Here is a 19,230-nt window from a genome sequence, read left to right as displayed (position 1 = left end):
TTGCTTCCGGACAGATTCCACTCAAAGATGACACACCTTGTCTGTCTGGAGGCTTGACTTCATCAGGGAAATTTAACATTCTCAGGGTAAAAGAAAAGGCTTAAGAAGCAATTGAACACAATTTGAAGCAACATAACCTTGAACTTAATCATAAAGGATGCCAGATGGCTGGCTACAACAGCAAGAAACTAAGGTGTTTGTAAAAAAAAAACAGTCAAAATGATGTAAATATGTAATAAATATGATCAGAACATCAAATTTAATTGTATGTAGTGTTTTCTTCTTTTTTTAAGATATCCTGGAAATTTTTGTAGAATTACAAGATGAGGTTTGGAGAATCCATCCTGATTTCACCTTAAATCTTCTTTCTACTAAAATGATTAGCATTTATGCTTAGCAGAGTAATGGCTCCTTAAAATATCTGTGCCCCAATGCCCTAGAAACTATGAATATATTATATTTTATAGCACTGAAGAATTAAGGTTGTGGTGGAGTTAAGCTTATTAATTAGCTCTCCTTGATAGGAGGAGTTTATCCTGACTTATCCAGGTAACCCAATGTAATCACAGAGTCCTTGTAGATAAAAGAGGATAGGAGAGTCAGAGTTAGAGAGAAATCTGAAGATGCTAAGGCTCTGGCTGTCAAGATGAAAGGGGCTACAAGCCAAGAAATGTTGGAAAAGGGAAGGACATTGATTTTCCTCTACAATCTCCAGAAGGAAGCAGCCCTATTAACATTTTCACCCAGTCAGATTCATTTTGGACTTCTGGTCTCCAAAATTGTAATAAATTTGTGTTGTTTAAATCACTAAGTGTGTGGTGATTTGTTACAGCAGCAATTGAGGGTGTAGGACCATGATTTATACCTCAGTATGTACACAATCTTTAATGCCGAGCTGGTCAAACAATATGTGTTCAATAATGCAGATTATAATAAGTGCTCATGTAAGACCACTACTTTGCAGCATGTAGGCGAATACAGTAAATTTTTCCTTTGAACATTTTTGAACTGAAATCATTATGAGATACCTGTTTTCCTTATGGAAAATGCACAAATACAGAATTAGCTATGAAAAATATTATTTCAACTCACCAGGTATATCCTCTATAATTGTAAGTAGTATTCTTCCTCTCTTTTGAAAAGTGAAAATTATCCAGAGATAGTCTCACATACTGAGCTGTAGCCCTTGAAGGCAGTATGATTCAGTGATTAAATACAGACAAATCAAGATTCCAATCTTGGCTCTTACCATTGTGTGTGACCCTAATAATCTGAACCTCACTTTCATCCTCTGTGAAGCAGGGATGCTATAAAATATTTCAAAGTTTTTTTTTTAATTATTAGAGAGATAATTCATGTAAAGTCCTCAATAAATTACATTAATAAATGTTAGCTTTCAGTTTAATAGCCAAAGCATAGATATCTACTAACATGAGGTATTTGTTGATAATGTTGGTTACAAAGTCCCAAGTTTGATAATGTTTGAGTGAGAAAAAGAATTCATGATTGTTTTACCTGGTTTACTTAAGTCTATAATATGGGTCGCAAAGAGTCGGACATGACTGAAGTGACTCAGCACACAGGCATGCATAACATGTAGTGAGTACACTGTTCTTCACTGAGCAGAATGTAGGTGAGGGTCCTCTCTCAGCAAGTTTCACTAATGGGCTTATCTCCCAGGGGGTGATGGACGTGGCTGAGCCATCCCCTCCCCAGGTGTTTGTCCCAGTGACAGGTCATACACATCAGAGAGCTGCTCAGTCAGATTCAGGGCTGGACTCATCATCGCTCAGCATTATTAATCTCGCTCGGCACACTATTTTCTCTGTCTGGAATATACCTGCCCATGAGTGGAGAGAACTCCCAGCCTTGGCCTCATTTCCATCCCCCCTCCTCGCCCCTGGAACATGACAATTGCTGCTGATTAGCTGCCGGCTGACCATTTGGCTTGCCTGTGAGAATAGGAAAACCAACTTGAGAAAAACAGCAGCTGGGGGTCTGACCCTTTGCTACTGTCGGGCCTAGGCTTATCCCCTTCCACCCAGAGACAAAGGTGATTGGTGTTTCCACGTGCTTTGGAAAAGATTCTACACCTTTTAAGTAAAAAGTGTTGATTGATAAGTGACATGTCCTTTTTACAGCTGAGCATGCATACGTGTGTCTGCTGGTAAGAGATTTGTCTGCTGTTAATACAGCGTGCTGGTCAATAAGTTGCGGGGTGTCTCCAGTGGCCACCCTGATGTGCAGTACGCTCTGGGAGTAGGGGAAGCTAGGCTCTCACTCTGGTCTGTCACACACTGCATACATGGCTTTGATTAAAGGGGGAGAAGCTAGCATTGTTGAATGTCTTCTGTGTGCCGGTTTCTGGGTAAAATACCACGTGGGCATGTAAATCCTTTAAATCTTCCAACAACTCTGTAAGACTGGTATAATCATCGCCATTTTGTGGATGAAGAAGTTGAAGCTCAGAGAGTCTGCGTAACTTGTCCAAGACCCTCGAATTAATAAGCGACAGAATTAGAAAGCTAACTTAATTCAGCTCATTGTAAAAAGCCTCTGCAGTTTCTTCCATACCACGTGGCCTCTGGAACTTAAGTCATCTCATCAATAAAGTAGAAGGTATGGACTAGATGGGGCATCTACATTTTCTCAGTAGAGAACCACAAGAGGTCAAAATCCAATGCTAAGAAGGCCATAGTCTTTCTTATTTTTCTTTCTCTGCCTTTTCTTTTAAAAACATTTTCTTTGATGGCATGCCCATGCTTTATGTAGAAGTGCTGCAGGATTATACACTGAGATAGTAATTTGCTTAAATGTGTTTCCTTTCCCCCTTCTTCTCCTACTGCCTTTTTCAAGCAGTGGGCAGGGCTATGCTCTTTCCACTCAGAAGATATGTGTGGCAGGTTGGAAAGCAGAAACCCCTTGAAATCAGAGAGTTCTCCTAGTCTTTGGAGATGCCTAAACTTCTTATGATAAATTCTCCATGGATAGATGAAAGAGAAAGGAGTGCCTTTGAGGTTAACAGAGGGAGGTGGAAAGATCTCAGCAGAAATGGAAAAGAACAGAGATCTGTATGCTGGAACCTGAGAAGAGCTCCAGGGCAGAGCCCCAGAAAAGGGACAGCTCCATGGAGGGGTCTGGATGTACTCCGGTCCCCTTATGGCCAGGTCCCAAGGATAGGCTTTGCAGCCTCCGTGTAGCCTAGAAACAGAGCACGTGGGTGAAAAGCCTGAGGATAAGAGGATAAGATGACCACAGTGAACTGGGATGAAACAGTCTTCCCTCAATTTGTCATTACCACATACACTGCCTTGAATCTTAGTGACTAAGACTGAATTTCTCCCTTGTCTGTATAGGAGCTTAGAATAGATTTTATATGAATTTAAAATAATAAATAAGGTGATATTTCCTGCCGCCAGAGTTTATAGGCTGAATCACACCTGCTCTATGACTCAAACATGAGTCAAGTGCATATGGAAGCTTTATTCAAACTTATCTTCCTGTTGTCTATAAACTGTCATAAGGCCCCCCTCTCACAGTGTAATTTTAAAAGAGTTAAATATAAGCTACTCAAAATTCTATGCTAAATTATATTGAGCTTCCATTAGAATTGCTAATAGGTCTAAGTCTATTTAACAATATAATTGCTAATAGTCGCTCATGAAACTATTAGGCTGGAAGGGGTCAAGATGCAGCACTAGTTCAAACTTAGGCCACAATACACATTTCAGAATCTTGGCTACTTCTGGAAACAAAGCAGACCAATGGGATCAGGGAAGAACATATAGCCACGTGAGTAGCTGTGATCAACTTCTAAAGTCTAGATCTCGAGTGGGCAGTAAGAGCACAAGGTTTTCCTTTATTATATATATTTTATAACTTGCAAGTGCATAATATTTTTTGCATGTATCAAATATATATTAAAATATTTTTAATGCTGAAAACCTCTACCAAGATCTAGGGATTGACATCTCCATTTGAATATGTAATGTATCTCTTAAACTTAACTCACCCAAATGTAAATCTTGCTTTTCCCCCCAAACTCTTCTTTACTCAGCCTTTTTCTTCTCAGTAAGTAGTACCACCTTCTACAGCATTGGTGACTCTAAACAAAAACAAAATTAGGGCCTGTATTTCATTGTCCTCCCCTTCTCCTTCCATATCTGAATTCTCACATTCTGTCTGTCAATAAAGTGAAAGTGAAAGTGAAGTCACTCAGTCGTGTCCAACTCCTTGTGATCCCATGGACTGTAGCCTACTAGGCTCCTCCATCCATGGGATTTTCCAGGCAAGAGTACTGGAGTGGGTTGTCATTTTCTTCTCCAGGGGATCTTCCTGACCCAGGGATCAATCCTGGGTCTCCCGCATTGCAGGCAGACTATTTACCATCTGAGCCACCAGGGAAGCCCCTGTCTGTCAATTCTACCTCCTAAATCATTAACTTTGCTCCGTTTCTGCCACTACCATCTTAATCCGATCATCATCATATTTTGTCTGGGCTACTGCAGTAGTCTCCTAACTGGTTTCTTGTTTCCACTTTGACATCTCCATAAACCACCCTCCATGTAACTGTCAAAGATATTTTAAAAAATAAGTCATACCACAAGCAGATCACATCAAGCTTCTGTGATGTACTCTTGACCAATACTTGTTACATAGCCCTCAATATGGTGGTTACTATAAATATTTAATATCTATAGTTTTTTATATACAGATGTGAGAGTTGGATCATAAAGAAGGCTGAGTGCCAAAGAACTGAGAGGCCTTCAAATTGTGGTACTGGAGAAGGCTCTTCAGAGTCCCTTGAACTGCAAGGAGATCAAGCCAGTCAATCCTAAAGGAAATCAACCTTGAATGTTCATTGGAAGGATTGATGCTGAAGCTCCAATACTTTGGCCACCTTATGGGAAGAGCTGACTCATTGGAAAAGACCCTGGTGCTGGGAAAGATTGAAGGCAGGAAGAGAAAGGGGTGACAGAGGATGAGATGGTTGGATGACATCATTGACACAATGGACATGAGTTTGAACAAATTCTGGGAGATAGTGAAGGATAGGAAAGCCTGGCATGCTGCAGTACATAGGGTTGCAGAGTCAGACACAACTTAGCGACTGAACAACAGCTATTCCAGACAGATGTAAACACCAACTAATTTAATAAATCTGTGCTAAGCCTTAGGTCAAGTTGACAATTTATCCAGCCTTTGTTTTGAGTCTTCTTTGATGCACAAGTTTAATGGCTATTTTTATTAAATTCATTTTCTTGAAATAGTTATCTGGTTTATTGTTCATTATAATTTATAATTTGCTAGCTGCTGAGATGGCTGGATGGCATAACCAACTCGATGGACGTGAGTTAGAGTGAACTCTGGGAGTTGGTGATGGACAGGGAGGCCTGGCGTGCTGTAATACATGGTGTCGCAAAGAGTCAGACATGACTGAGCGACTGAACTGAACTGAACTGAAATGTGGAGCTTCATGTTTCTTAGTCCTAAATTCTCTGAATTAAGCTTTTCTATTTCCTAGAGAAAACTGATGTCTTTCTTAAAGCTATAAATTTGAAATTAAATGATAAATTGAATTATTAAGTCTAGTTATAGAATCTAGAAGAAGGTAGTCTCTTTTTACCAGCAGCTTTTTTTAGAATCAACTCTTTATTTTCTCATTATAAAAAAAGTTCTAATTGTGACTGATTTGTTTGATGAAAATAACTATTTTACAAGCCAATGTTTATTTTTCATAGTGAACTCAATTAGCTTATATCTATGCCTTTATACGAATTTTATGCTCCAGGGGTTGCAAATTCAATCAAGGAAATGAGACTACTATCCAGGAAAGAAAGGTAAAACATTTCACAATTTATGGAGTACAGACCGGGAGGAAAATAAATCATGTTAAGACAAATGTTTTCCCATAAAAAGCAACAGTATCAGATAAATTATCACTGAATTATTTGTTTAGTGACCATAGATCTGAGTTTTAAAAACCAAAAGTAAATTATTTTTTAACTTGTAAATGAATGAATTCTTTATTTTTCAAACTTTAAACTTCTTGTTTTGTATGGGGTATAGCTAATTAACAATGTTGTGATAGTCTCAGGTGAACAGCAAAGGAATTCAGCCGTACATATACATGTATGCTTTCTCCCCTGAAACTTCCTTCCATCCAGGCTGGCACATAACATTGAAGAGAGTTCCACGTGCTATACAATAACAAAGTAAATTTAAAATATAATAGTCTCTTAGCTCATTATAGTTGATACATTGTTTCCTCTGTCTCCACCAAAGTTACTGCCTGTAGTTGGATAACTTGTATAATTTACAAGCCAAGGGTTAGAGTAAACATTCACATTGTAATCTATAGCACTAGTACCCATTCCTTGAATTGAGCAGTGCACAATGCATACAACTATATCCACTGGCCTGGACTATAGCCCTCTAGGCTCCTCTGTCCATGGAATTTTCCAGGCAAGAATGCTGGAATGGGTGGTCATTTCTTACTCCAGGAAATCTTCCCAAGCCAGGGATCAAACCCACATCTCTCGCATCTCCTACATTGGAGGCATATTCTTTACCACTGTACCACCTGGGAAGCCCTTAGATATGGTACTCATTTAAAATTAGTAGCAATATTAACTTCCTGTTTATTCATTCCACAAAACGAAAAATACCTACATTTCAAGTTAACGAATTTTTAATGGACTAACTTCTGTGTACCACTGAACTTATTATAATGCCAAAGAAAGAATTCCTACCCAAAAGGAGCATATAAGAAAAGCCAGACAGATAAACAGAAAAATAAACAATAGTATAGGCATTCTGTTAGGGAAACTCATAAAGTGCAAAGGGACAAAAGAAAAGAGGCATTCAAGATAACCTGGGACTGCTGGGCTGGAAGAAGCACAAGCTGGAATCAGGATTGCCGGGAGAAATATCAATAATCTCAGATATGCAGATGACACCACCCTTATGGCAGAAAATGAAAAGGAACTAAAAAGCTTCTTTATGAAAGTGAAAGAGGAGAGTGAAAAAGTTGGCTTAAAGCTCAACATTCAGAAAACGAAGATCATGGCATCTGGTCCCATCACTTCATGGGAAACAGATAGGGAAACAGTGGAAACGGTGTCAGACTTTATTTTCCGGGGCTCCAAAATCACTGCAGATGGTGATTGCAGCCATGAAATTGAAAGACACTTACTCCTTGGAAGAAAAGTTATGACCAACCTAGATAGCATATTCAAAAGCAGAGATATTACTTTGCCAACAAATGTCTGTCTAGTCAAGGCTATGGTTTTTCCAGTGGTCATGTATGGATGTGAGAGTTGGACTGTGAAGAAAGCTGAGCACTGAAGAATTGATGCTTTTGAACTGTGGTGTTGGAGAAGACTCTTGAGAGTCCTTTGGACTGCAAGGAGATGCAACCAGTCCATTCTGAAGGAGATCAACCCTGGGTGTTCTTTGGAAGGAATGATGCTAAAGCTGAAACTCCAGTACTTTGGAGTTTGCCTCATGCAAAGAATTGACTCATTGGAAAAGACGCTGATGCTGGGAGGGATTGGGGGCAGGAGGAAAAGGGGACAACAGAGGATGAGATGACTGGATGGCATCATCGACTCGATGGACCTGAGTTTGAATGAACTCCGGGAGATGGTGATGGACAGGGAGGCCTGGCGTGCTGCGATTCATGGGGTCGCAAAGAGTCGGACACGACTGAACAAATGAACTGAACTGAACTGAACTGGGACTGCAGAAAATAATACTAAGATATTTGTCACATGGACTGAGCAACATGTATATCAAGTTTGCAAAAATAAAATGACTGGAAATAACCAGACATTTCTAAAGAGAGAAACATCTTGGGTAAAGTCATGAAGGCAAGAAGTATAAGGATAGTATAGGTGTTATAACCAGCTCAATACTATTTATGTTAAAAATATATATGGTCAGGAGTGAAGAAAGATACAGCTAGACTTAAGGCAGATGCAATGAGATGTGAATAGAGTCAGAGAGTCCAAATTAAGACTGTCACAATGACCCAGCTAAGGCCATGGTGAATTGTTGGAACTAGAACCAACATGGCAGAACTGGAGAAGAGGAAATAGGTTAATGTAGATTAGATAAATGTGGATCATTCATTCCTTCCTCAAATATTTATTGAGCATCAGGGACTGTGACAGCCTCTCTGAGTTCATAGACCAAGCCCCTCCCTGCTCACATGGCAGCTGCAGTGACCCAGGGGAGACACACAAGAGACAAGCGTGACGTTCAGGTGTCTGAAATATGTCATCTATGTGGAAAGGAGCAAATAAAAGTGATGTGGCCCAGCTTCTGGATTTCTGGATGAACAACCAGATTGATTTCAGGTGCATTCCCTGAAGTCAGTAATGCTGAAAAGGAGAAGGACAATGACAAGTTCCATAAAGGACACATTGAATTTGAGGCACTTCAACCATGACATTTAAAGAGTAATCTCAGTATGAAATATACAGAGAACACAAAGAAATATGTAAATTCTAAATGAATGGCCTCAAGATTTCTGCTAAACTAAAAACCTGCTTTGTATAGCTTTTGTTTGCAAGTGGATACAATTCTCCAAGGCCAAATTGCACCTGCAGAATTTCATTTAAGGCTCACTGATATTTATGGCAATAAAAAGATACTTAACTTAAAAATGTCAAGATTATCATTTTAAATGGTAAAAAAAAAAAAAAATACAAAAAACCCTCAAGACATCCTAACTGCTTGGCAAGCTGGCCTGGTTGTGTCCTAGTGTGAGACACAAGGAAAGGACTAGTGTTTGTGTGAAGGCTGCACCCAGACCAGATTAGGTGATGGAGTCTGGGCAAGCTTTATGCATGAATTAACATTTTTCTGTTCCAAGAAATTTTCTCCAGAATGTAACTTTTGTTACCTTAGTTCTGGTTATTTTCAAGAATAATGTTCAAATCTTTTGAATTTAGGAATTTACTTGATATATTCAAAAGATCATTTGTCTTCCTCTGAACCTAATTTTCTTGATAAGCAGAGTTTTTAACCTAGTTTCCTTAAGGGAAAGAAAAATAGTTTCAAGGAAGAGAAAAGCACATAGTAAATTGGTAACATCCAGAAAGTGTTTCATAATTTGAAACAGTCTAAGACAGATCTAAGAATAAAATTTTATTTTTTTATGATAAAGAAATCATTTCCAAAATTTTTTGCTACTCCATAAACTGAGAAAACCACACAAAAACATACGATGATAAGAGTATTCCTCACATATATATTTAACAATAAAATAAATCACACTTACATTCATCATACTAATGTAATGGCTTTTGCCAAACTGGGGCAGCAATATGGCTTAAAAAGAAAAAAAGGCCTGGTTTTGAATCTGAAAATAAGTGTTAATCTAATTATCCCAAGATTAGCTTCTAACTAAAAATCTTTGCTAAATCAATATTTTGAGAGTCAACTAATCTCTTTTAGTTATTATCCTAATGTTAAAAACATTTGATCTGTCTAAAATTTTTTAAAAAAAATGAAGCCTTCCTTATACTTAAAATGTTCTAACTTTTAATCATGCAAGAATAATATATTCATTAAAATGTTCTGAATGTTAAATGCCAGACATTACTTATTAAGTCTTCCCTGTGTATCTCATGTACATCATTATATTTCAGCCATTCATTTACTCATTCATTGATTTAAGTATTTATTGAGCATATGCTGCTTAGCTAGCACTTAGAAGACACTATTAAAATAGAATAAAAATGCAGTTGTTGTTGTTTTTTTCTTTTTCCCTTACATTTTTGTTGTGAAAGTAAACAGAACCCTGCAAGGCTTATGATCAGCTAGTGGACATTCTTCTGATTGGCTGGTAAGGTAACAAGGTGATATTCCTGGAGCCAATATCACCAACCCTCTGGTTTCAACCAGTCTGGGGCCTATGTGCTAGTGGTAAGCGTGCAGTTAACTTCTTCCACCTGGTGGAGGTTTCAGTATCTGCAAAACAATGAAAGGATATGGCTCAGTATATTATCTATAGCCTCTGAGGCGGAACTCCCCCATCCTGCCTTTAAAAACCCTTCCCTGAAAACTATCAGTGAGTTCAGGTGTTCTGAAAAATGAGCTGTCCATCCTCCTTGCTTAGCCGTGCAGCGTGCACTGTACTTCCCTTCAACACAACTTGGTGTCAGTTGACTGTCCTTACTGCACTGTATATCAGGCAAGCAGACCCAAGTCTGGTTTGGGGACAGTTGGGGAGCAGGCTATTATTTGGTGTTCACTGTGTGACTCACTAGTTTAAGCACTCTTCTAGTAACTCATGTGAGCCCTGCAGTAACCCTATGAGGTTAGTACTATTATTCTCCTAGTTTACAGATAAAGAAAATGAAGCACAGAGGGATTAAGCAACTTGTCCAAGGTCACACAGATAGCTAGTAACTGATGGTCCCAGAAAAAGAAAGGAACAGGGAAATTTTACTGTGCAAAATGTTAGTGTGTCTTTGTACATACTTTTGGAGACATACAAATGGAGAGAATGAAGTAAGATAGTCAGATGAAGTGAGTTGTCCGAGATTTGTCTCCAACAGCATCTCAAAAGGAAACAGGGAAAGAGGATTTAAAGAGGAAGTGTTTCTCTGGGGACAGAGAATCCTTGAAGCCTGCTATGCACAGCTAGGCAGCCTGGCTTATATTAGAGCTGGCAAAGAGATACCCATCATGCTATTCTCTCACCTGTCTGTATTTTAGATATGTCTAGCATTTGTTTATCAGAAGAATCACTAGAGAACAAAGCGGGCAACCTTCTTCGCTGTTTTGACTTTTATAAAATGTTCCATTGTTAACTACTTGTAAAACAGTTTTATTTCATATGTCAATGGCTGTTGGCAAGATAGTCATTGTTTGACTTTCCATCTATTATTTCAGGAACATTCTCTATAGCAAACTTCTAAATGTCAGAAAGAGCTACTAGCTTGAGTTTCAACTATAGTTACTCCGTTTCCTATTTACCAGCAAATCACGACCACACTGCCACCTAGTGGGTCTTAGCGACAGCCTCTGTGATTGACAAATGGTAATCCAAGTATCTCAAGCCCACAATTCTTTATCATTTCTGTTTATACATTGGTTGCTCGGAAAACAAAATTCATTTGAATATAGAAATGATATCATGTGTGGTCGTTAGATTTCCAGCTTGTTCACAAAATCATTCGTCCCATAATGTACTTTAAATGAACACTCCAGTTGACCCGTGCCGTTGCAGGCTCACAGAGTCTTATATCATGACCCCCTGATCCTCCTGCTTTTGCTGTTGTGATAGTCCATGAGACAGTACCTGACCCCCAGCCTTCCACTCCAGCCGTGTTGTCTTCACCTGTCATTGGGCAGAAAATGACCCTCACTGGGTGGTAGGGGGTGGGGGGCGGGGACAGGCAGTTAGGGCAAACGTTTTCGCTCACGCTGCTGCTGGTTCCTGGTGCTGTGGTTCACCAGGCTGGCCCAGCCTCTGTCCCTTACTCCCCAGCTCAGGGCCAACCTGCTGTGACTCTCCTCCACGTCCACCCTTGCCTGGCCCACTCCACTCCCCGCAGCCTTGCCTTGCTGATGGCTCAGTTGAATCTCCCTGATGAGTGCCTGACAGTGACCCTCACCTTGCCTTTTTCACTCTTCTTGACCAAAGGAGTTTTCTTTCCCACTTATTCCTCTTTCCCCAATATTTTTGCACATAATGAATTAACACCTTGGTTCCCTTATCCTACAGAGAAATGAATACAGTTGCTTAAGATATTTCTCATTCTCCTGATTTCCTGTGAAAGCCTCTCCCTTTGAATTGTGATCTGTGTATATATCTATGGGACTATCAGCTGAAACACTGCCTTACAATCTGGACTTTTGTTTGAATTCTATGTTATTAAAGTGTTTTCTAATTACTTGATTACTTATGTATTGCTATATTAGAGACCTGTATGTACTTTATTACCTCACCAGTGCCTACAGTAATATCTAGCACATAGAAGGTCTTTAAGAAATACTTGCATGAATGTTCAGTAAGTTCCAATTCTTCTTAGGAAGATTCTTCCTCTCAGAAATTGGCCTGGCCACCAATTCATCTAAAGTGGTGGCTTTCCTATCAACATTTTAAGATTCTAAGAAGAGGTTGGACTCTGCCGCTCTCTCTTTTCTCCCACTCCCTTGCCATCTCGTTGCTTGCCGTTGCTAGGGAAAATGACAACCCATAGAAACAGTAAGAACAGTAAGGCAGATAGCAGCTGTGAGGTAAAACCAAATCGTGTCTCTTCTGATTTCTCATTAGTCCACTTGCGTTGAATTCTTAAATGATTATAGACCAGGAGTCAGAGATCCCAGGCTATGTCACCTGATGGCTGTGCAAACCAGGGCAATTAACTAACCCTAATTAATTAGTTAATTAATTAACTAATGGTTTCTAATGAGAAACCATTTTCTCATTTATTAAATAAGGATGATAATAATACAGATTACAACCCCTCATCTGCAATTCCAAAATTTTTAAAGCTATGAAAAACAAATGCTTTTTCAAGGTTCAATTGGTATCAAAATTCAACCTGTATGGAATGAACTAATCTGAGGCTCCTTGGAACTTTCATTTACACTCTTCATGTCTAATTTATACTCTTTGTTTAATGGATGGTAAAGGCATCAATATATCTTTCTAAAAACTCAAAAATCATGAGTTCCAAAATCTAGCTCCAATATACATACCTTAACATAGCAGACACTTGAGTTGAAGCATTTCCTAAAAAGTGACTGTGGATTTTTGCATATCTCATGGGATTGTTGCAAGGTATAATAGCAGCATGAATGAAAGCTTTTATCACAGTACCTGGATACATTGAGCCCTCCATAAATGTAAGATATTATTATTTTTAAATTTTCATTCATTTTAAATAAAAGACATTTTTTCAGTCCTGGATGACCACAAACAACCAATAGCACTCTTCCCAGCAATGTGCTCACATTTTCTATTCCCTTTCTCTTCTCTTTCTCTTTTTCTTGTATTTTCTTCTTTCTTCCTCCCTTTTTTTCATCTCTTTCAGAATGTGATGAACGATATGGCTCTTCTTCCCAGGAAATCACCTCTCAGCATGTGCACGTGTGAACACACACACACACACACACACACACACACACTTTCACATGTGTGTGGAAAGCCACAGAATTCCCCAAAGTCTATCAAGGGATCCTGCTTTGGGAACTCATCTTTATGAAAGTAATATATGTGTAAGAAAAATCCTATTCACCTGATGGATTATTATTTTTTTAATAATTTAAAATTATTTTTGACACTATTTCATACTAAAAGAAATACTATGCTCAGTTTTAATAGATATACTTGTTACATGTTTGGAGAAATTTGAAATATCAAAACAAATAAAAGGAATATACAGATATGTTTATTTCCTGAATGACTTAGGCAGATGAAGAAGCCAAACTACCGCTTATGAATACTAGCAGTTCTGCTTTTCTCTGTGATTCTGTTCTTGCCAAGAATGTACATTCATACAATGTGTATAGTTTATAAAATGATTTCACATCTACTGTCTCAATAGAACCTCACTAACCTCCTGAGATCCAGGAAAGACAAATATTTTATATTATCTTCATTTTATAGATGAAAAATGAAATTTCAGAGAAACCAGATGACTTGTACCTGAGGTCACATAATGGATCATTAAAGGTCCAATGCAGTGAATATACCATGTATTAGTGGCTCTTATGACAATTATCCCTGTATTTGTCTTCTCCATTCCAAGTTTTCATTGACATTCTAAACTATCTCTGTATTTGGCTTCTTTCTGATATGCATATAATTATACTTGTTTGTATTTATTTATATAAGTATATAGAGAGAATGTATAAATGTTCCATATGTATTTCTGACATACTCTAGGATGACTGTGACCTCTCTCTTACACTTTCTATTGACTTTCCATCCTAGTACATTTAAGTTATATAACATGTATTGTAAGTCAACAGATGCTGTGAAAATCAAAGACAAGAACACCATATTATTTCTCAATGCTTGTTAGCTTGAAAGCATGATATACTATATACATTATGTATTTATTTATATGGTTTTCTGGCTGTGTCAAGCAGCTGGTGGGGTCTTAGTTTCCCTACCAGGGATGGAAACTGGTAGTGAAAGCACATAGTCCTAACCATCAGACCGCCAGGTAATTCCCGATTCCCAACAATATACTATATAATTTTAACAGAGCTCTCTGGTCTGTCCATATATTGGGATTCAAATAAGACATAATTCCCTGGAAGTATTCATTCATATCTAATGACTGTGCTAACCAAATTTTTCTAAAGTGTAAGTATTCAAAAGCACTGACCATTCTTAGAATTAGCTGGAGGGCATTTTGTCACTTATAGCTCTACCTGCAGAAAGCTCAAAAGAAGTTAAATGCCAGATCCAGGTTTCATTCATGAGACATTTAGTCTGTTTCAGCCCTGATGTTTTTATGATTTCCTTCCTGAGAGACTTTTCCTGGGGGATCCAGTAATTTTCCCAGAGCTAGGTACGTATATATAAAGAATTTCCACTTGTCATTTTGTTAATTATTGAATTTAAATTCAATATCATCTTTGGTTACTTATGGCTAAATCCCACCTGATCCGCAAAAGTCATGAGCTGGGCTTTCTCAACAACAGGAGGAGTTACACATGAGCAAGTATGACTAATACCTACATAACATGTTCAGCTTGAGTTCAGATTTCAGATTGTTAATATCTGGGGGGAAGCAGCCAAGTGGTTCCACTGACTAGAATAGTAGTAAAAACAATAAATTTTTAAAATCTCTAAATTCTTCAGGGGGTTTCAAACTCACTTTTAAGCTACTTGGGTTACTGCCAGTGTCATTTTCAAAGTAGAGAACAAGTCTTCTGTAAGAATATATGGCTTTGATTTTATGGGTAAAATTAAGACCTGCACTCTTTATATTCTTAAATGAGGAATTATAACCTAACATAGGCATATATTTGAAATTTATAAAAGGTTTCACTAACTATTGTCTTGCTCAAAGATATCTGCTTTTTGGTTTTCAGCATTTCAGAATCTCATAAGGCTGATATTTTCCACTTCAGATGCTGTTTTTATTGAATGTATGATAACAAAGTATAACAATAAGGCTTTAGGTCAAAAAATGTGAAAAGAATGTATTTTGTACCTTTAATTTTTTTCTTCATCTTTAATCAAAATCACTAATAATATGTCCCTAACTCACGTATTTTTATACCCTTTCCACCTTCCCTCTCATGAAAACCTAGTATCAGAAAAAGTAGCTGGGAATTCTGGTTAAACAGAATGAATTAAACACACATGTTTACTGCAGTTCTTTGTAATACTGCAAAATGAAAGTGAGTGCATAAAAGGGCATGGATCTATGAAAACAAAGAGAATAGGAGGACAGATAACAGCAGATGAAAGATGTCCACAAAACTTCGGACCAGGAAAGCAGATGGATGAATCATAATTGATTTAGCAGATCGGAGAAAATGGAACAGCAAGCTTGCAGGAAAGAAAGTTGCTTCGTTCTGCTGAACCTGAGAAAGACTCAAATTCTAGAGATGGTAGAGATTTCAGAAAGCTGAACTTGAGAACAAAACTGCAAACTGGAGGATAAGTTGAAAGTTTGTGTGAGGGTCAGTTAGACCGCAGGTTCCCTAACCAAGAGTCTGACCCTTTTCCACCTCTTGAGATTTCTCTTTGGAGAGACTTACAGTTGGAAATGGAGAGTGCAGTAGTACTGATGAAAGGCAAAAACAAAAATAAGGGAATTAAACAGAATGTTCTGACTAAATGCCAAGACCCTCAAGGCCCTCATCTTCCAGATTGCTTATAACTGGGCTTTTCTTTTCCAAGCAGGGGACAGAAGAACATAAGGGAGCCAGAGGCTGTCAGTCCGTGGTGGCGTGCCCCTTCAGGGACTTTTGGCAATGTCTGGAGAAGTATTTGGTACTGCCATCTCAGTGGTCAAGGGTAGGGATGCTGCTAAGCATCTTAAAAATTCACAGGCTGGCCCCACACAACAAAGAATTATGTGGCACTACATGTCCACAGTGCTGAGTTCGAGAAACTGCACCAAGGCAATGACTTTCAAAGTGTGGTCCCCAGATCAACAGCATCTTCATCAACTGGGAACTTGATAGAAATGCAAATTCTCCCAGACGTCTCTATGGATCTACTGAATTACAAACCTTGGGGGGAGTGTGGCAGGCCGTAGGGGGAGAGGGGGTGAAAGAGGTGAAGCTCAGCCTTCCGATTTAACAGACCCTCAAAGTATTCTGACACAACTATAGTTTGACAACTACTGTGCTCTAAGGAAATGGCAACCCAAGGAAAATCCAATAGATCCCGAGAGCTGGTGATCCTCCAAGAAAATTCTATCACTGCCTCCAGATTCTTATCGCATGCAAAACCCATTCATACCCTATGGGAACCATCGGGTTGTTCATGCTTTACTCTTTAAAAGCATCCATCCAGATAAATCACAAGATTAATTATTGAGAGCATCAGGGGCCAAAACAAACAAAAGGTATACTTGTGGGTGTATATCGTATTATTCAAGGGTCAACTGTATAAACACACACAGTGAAATCCTACAGACATACCTCAGAATATTTGGTTTGGTTTGGTTTTCAACCACCACAATAAAGCAAATATCACAGAAAAGTGAGTCACGTGATTTTTTTGGCTTCCCAGTGCATATAAAAGTTAGGCTTACACTATACTGTCTATGGAGTGTGCAATAGAGTTATGGGTAAAAAAACAATGTGCATACCTTAATTAAAAAAAAACTTTTTTGCTAAAACATGCTAACCATCATCCAAGCCCTCAGCAAGTCATAATAGTAGCACCAATGATCACTGATCACAAATCATTACAAAAACAATGAAAACATTTGAAATGCTGTAAAAATTACCAAAGTGTGACATGGAGACATGAAGTGAACAAATGCTGGTTGAAGAGTGGTGCTGATATGCTTCCTTAATGCAGGGTTGCCACAGACTTTCAATTGTAAAAAAAATCACAGTATCTGTGAAGGGCGAAAACATGAGGTATGACTGTAAATTAATATATGAATTTCAACAACATAAAGTGAGATTCAAAAACAAGGCACAGAATCAAAACAAGGGGTCTCAAAGTTTGGGCTCAAATTGTAACAAGAACAACTTGATGCTGAAACCCAGAGTGAGCAGAATAAAATGGCTTTATTGTCTTCCAAGGACTGAATTGGTTTCAAACACATAGGTGATTCAAATGATGAGACTCTAGCTCTGGCTGGTGGGGTGCTGCAACTTAGAGACCAGAAAAGAGCACTTCATACGGGTATCTAGAATACACAGGACTCGGGGATCAACGCACTACTTTATTTTTTGTTTCCCACTGGTTTTCAAATGCTTTCAGTGAAAGGAGTCTTCTCCTGTTCTTGAATAAAACATCTGGCAGTTTCTTGACTTCTCACTCTCAAACTAACAAAACTTTCTATCATCACTTAGAGTCACAAAACACAGTCTCAGTTTATGCCTGAGAAATATCTAGCCCAGTATATCAGTCATCACTTCCATATTTATTTGTTCTAAACTTATTCTCCTCCCTCACTTTCAGGGACAAGCCACAAAGGCAAGAAGCTGTTCATTAGGAAGAGATGTCTGTTAGCAGTGACTTCCTCTCTCTTGCTCTGCTTCTGCCAGCGTTGCTAACAGTGGGTTTGGGAAGTGAGGAGGAAGAGGGGCAGACACACTCTGGGCTTGATGGAGGTTTCAGATAGGCTTGTTCCTTACCTGATTCTTTCTTGAGTTCATCAGAGGTCACTCTCTTGATGGGAGATAGAACCCACTCCTCTAGGGACCTCTCCACCCTTGGTTCCTGGTCCTCTGGTGGTCCAATCAAATAGAGACAGGAGTTTCTGTAGGGCAAGACTTCTTCAAAATAGTTTATTTTTAATTGGAGAATAATTACTTTATAATATCGTAATGGTTTCTGCCATACATCAATAGGGACCAGCCAAAGGTGTACATATGTCCCCTCCCTCTTAAACCTCCCTGCCACCTCCCTCCCCATCTTCCCCACCCCCAGGCTGTCACAGAGCACTCACTTGGGTTTCCTGCATCACATAGCAAATTCCCACCTGCTCTCTCCTCTATATATGGTAATGTATCTATTTCAACGCTACTCTCTCAAATCATCCCACCTTCTCTGTCCTACGCTGTGTCCAACAGTTTGTTCTCTATGTCTGCATCTCCTTTGCTTCCTGTAGATAGTTTAATCAGTAGTATCTTTCTAGAATCCAAATATATGTGTTGATATATGATATTCATCTTTCTTTCTGATTTACTTCACTTTGTATCGGGAAGGCAACGGCAACCCACTCCAGTACTCTTGGCTGGAAAATCCCATGGATGGAGTAGCCTGGTAGGCTGCAGTCCATGGGGTCGAGAAGTTGGACATGACTGAGCGACTTCACTTTCACTTTTCACTTTCATGCATTGGAGAAGGAAATGGCAACCCACTCCAGTGTTCTTGCCTTATTGATTCATCTGTTGATGGATATCTAGGTTGCTTCCATGTCCTAGCTATTGTACGTAGTGCTGCAATGAACACTGGAGTACATGTGTCTATTTCAGTTACGGTTTCCTGAGAGTATATGCCCAGTAGCAGGATTACTGGGTCACATGGTATTTTATTCCTAGTTTTTTGTTGTTGTTGTTGTTTTAAGAATCTCCATACTGTTTTCCATAGTGGCTATATCAATTTGCTTTCCTACCAACAGTGCAAGAGGGTTTAGGGCAGAACTTTAAGCTGCTCCAGACCAGCTCCCTTTGGCTTTTCATCCTCCTCTCTTCAACATGGCTGAGATCAGCCACAGAAAGCCCTTCCATAGCCTTAATAATCTCGTGCATACAGAACTAATCAATACAGCCACCTCCATTCTGCTTAAACTTTCTCAGCTCAGTTCAGGCACCAAACCAAGCTCTCTGAGCAGTCCCCTCCCTAAGTGTGGATTTGGAGGTCAGTGACTCCCTCTGTGGTTGGTGGGTGGGGGGTGAAGAGACTCATAGTATAACAGCTTTCTCTAAGAACTTCTCATAGATGCCGCTCTTTTCTCCCTGCGCTCAACCCTTTTACACTTCAAGTTGGCAAAGAGGTCAAAAAATATGCAATCAGTTCTCAAATATTTCCCTCACAAGTTCTGTGTGTGAGAA

The sequence above is a fragment of the Ovis aries genome, chromosome 8, assembly GCF_016772045.2.
Source record: "Ovis aries strain OAR_USU_Benz2616 breed Rambouillet chromosome 8, ARS-UI_Ramb_v3.0, whole genome shotgun sequence".
NCBI lineage: Eukaryota > Metazoa > Chordata > Mammalia > Artiodactyla > Bovidae > Ovis > Ovis aries.
Note: the sequence above shows the minus strand (reverse complement) of the source record.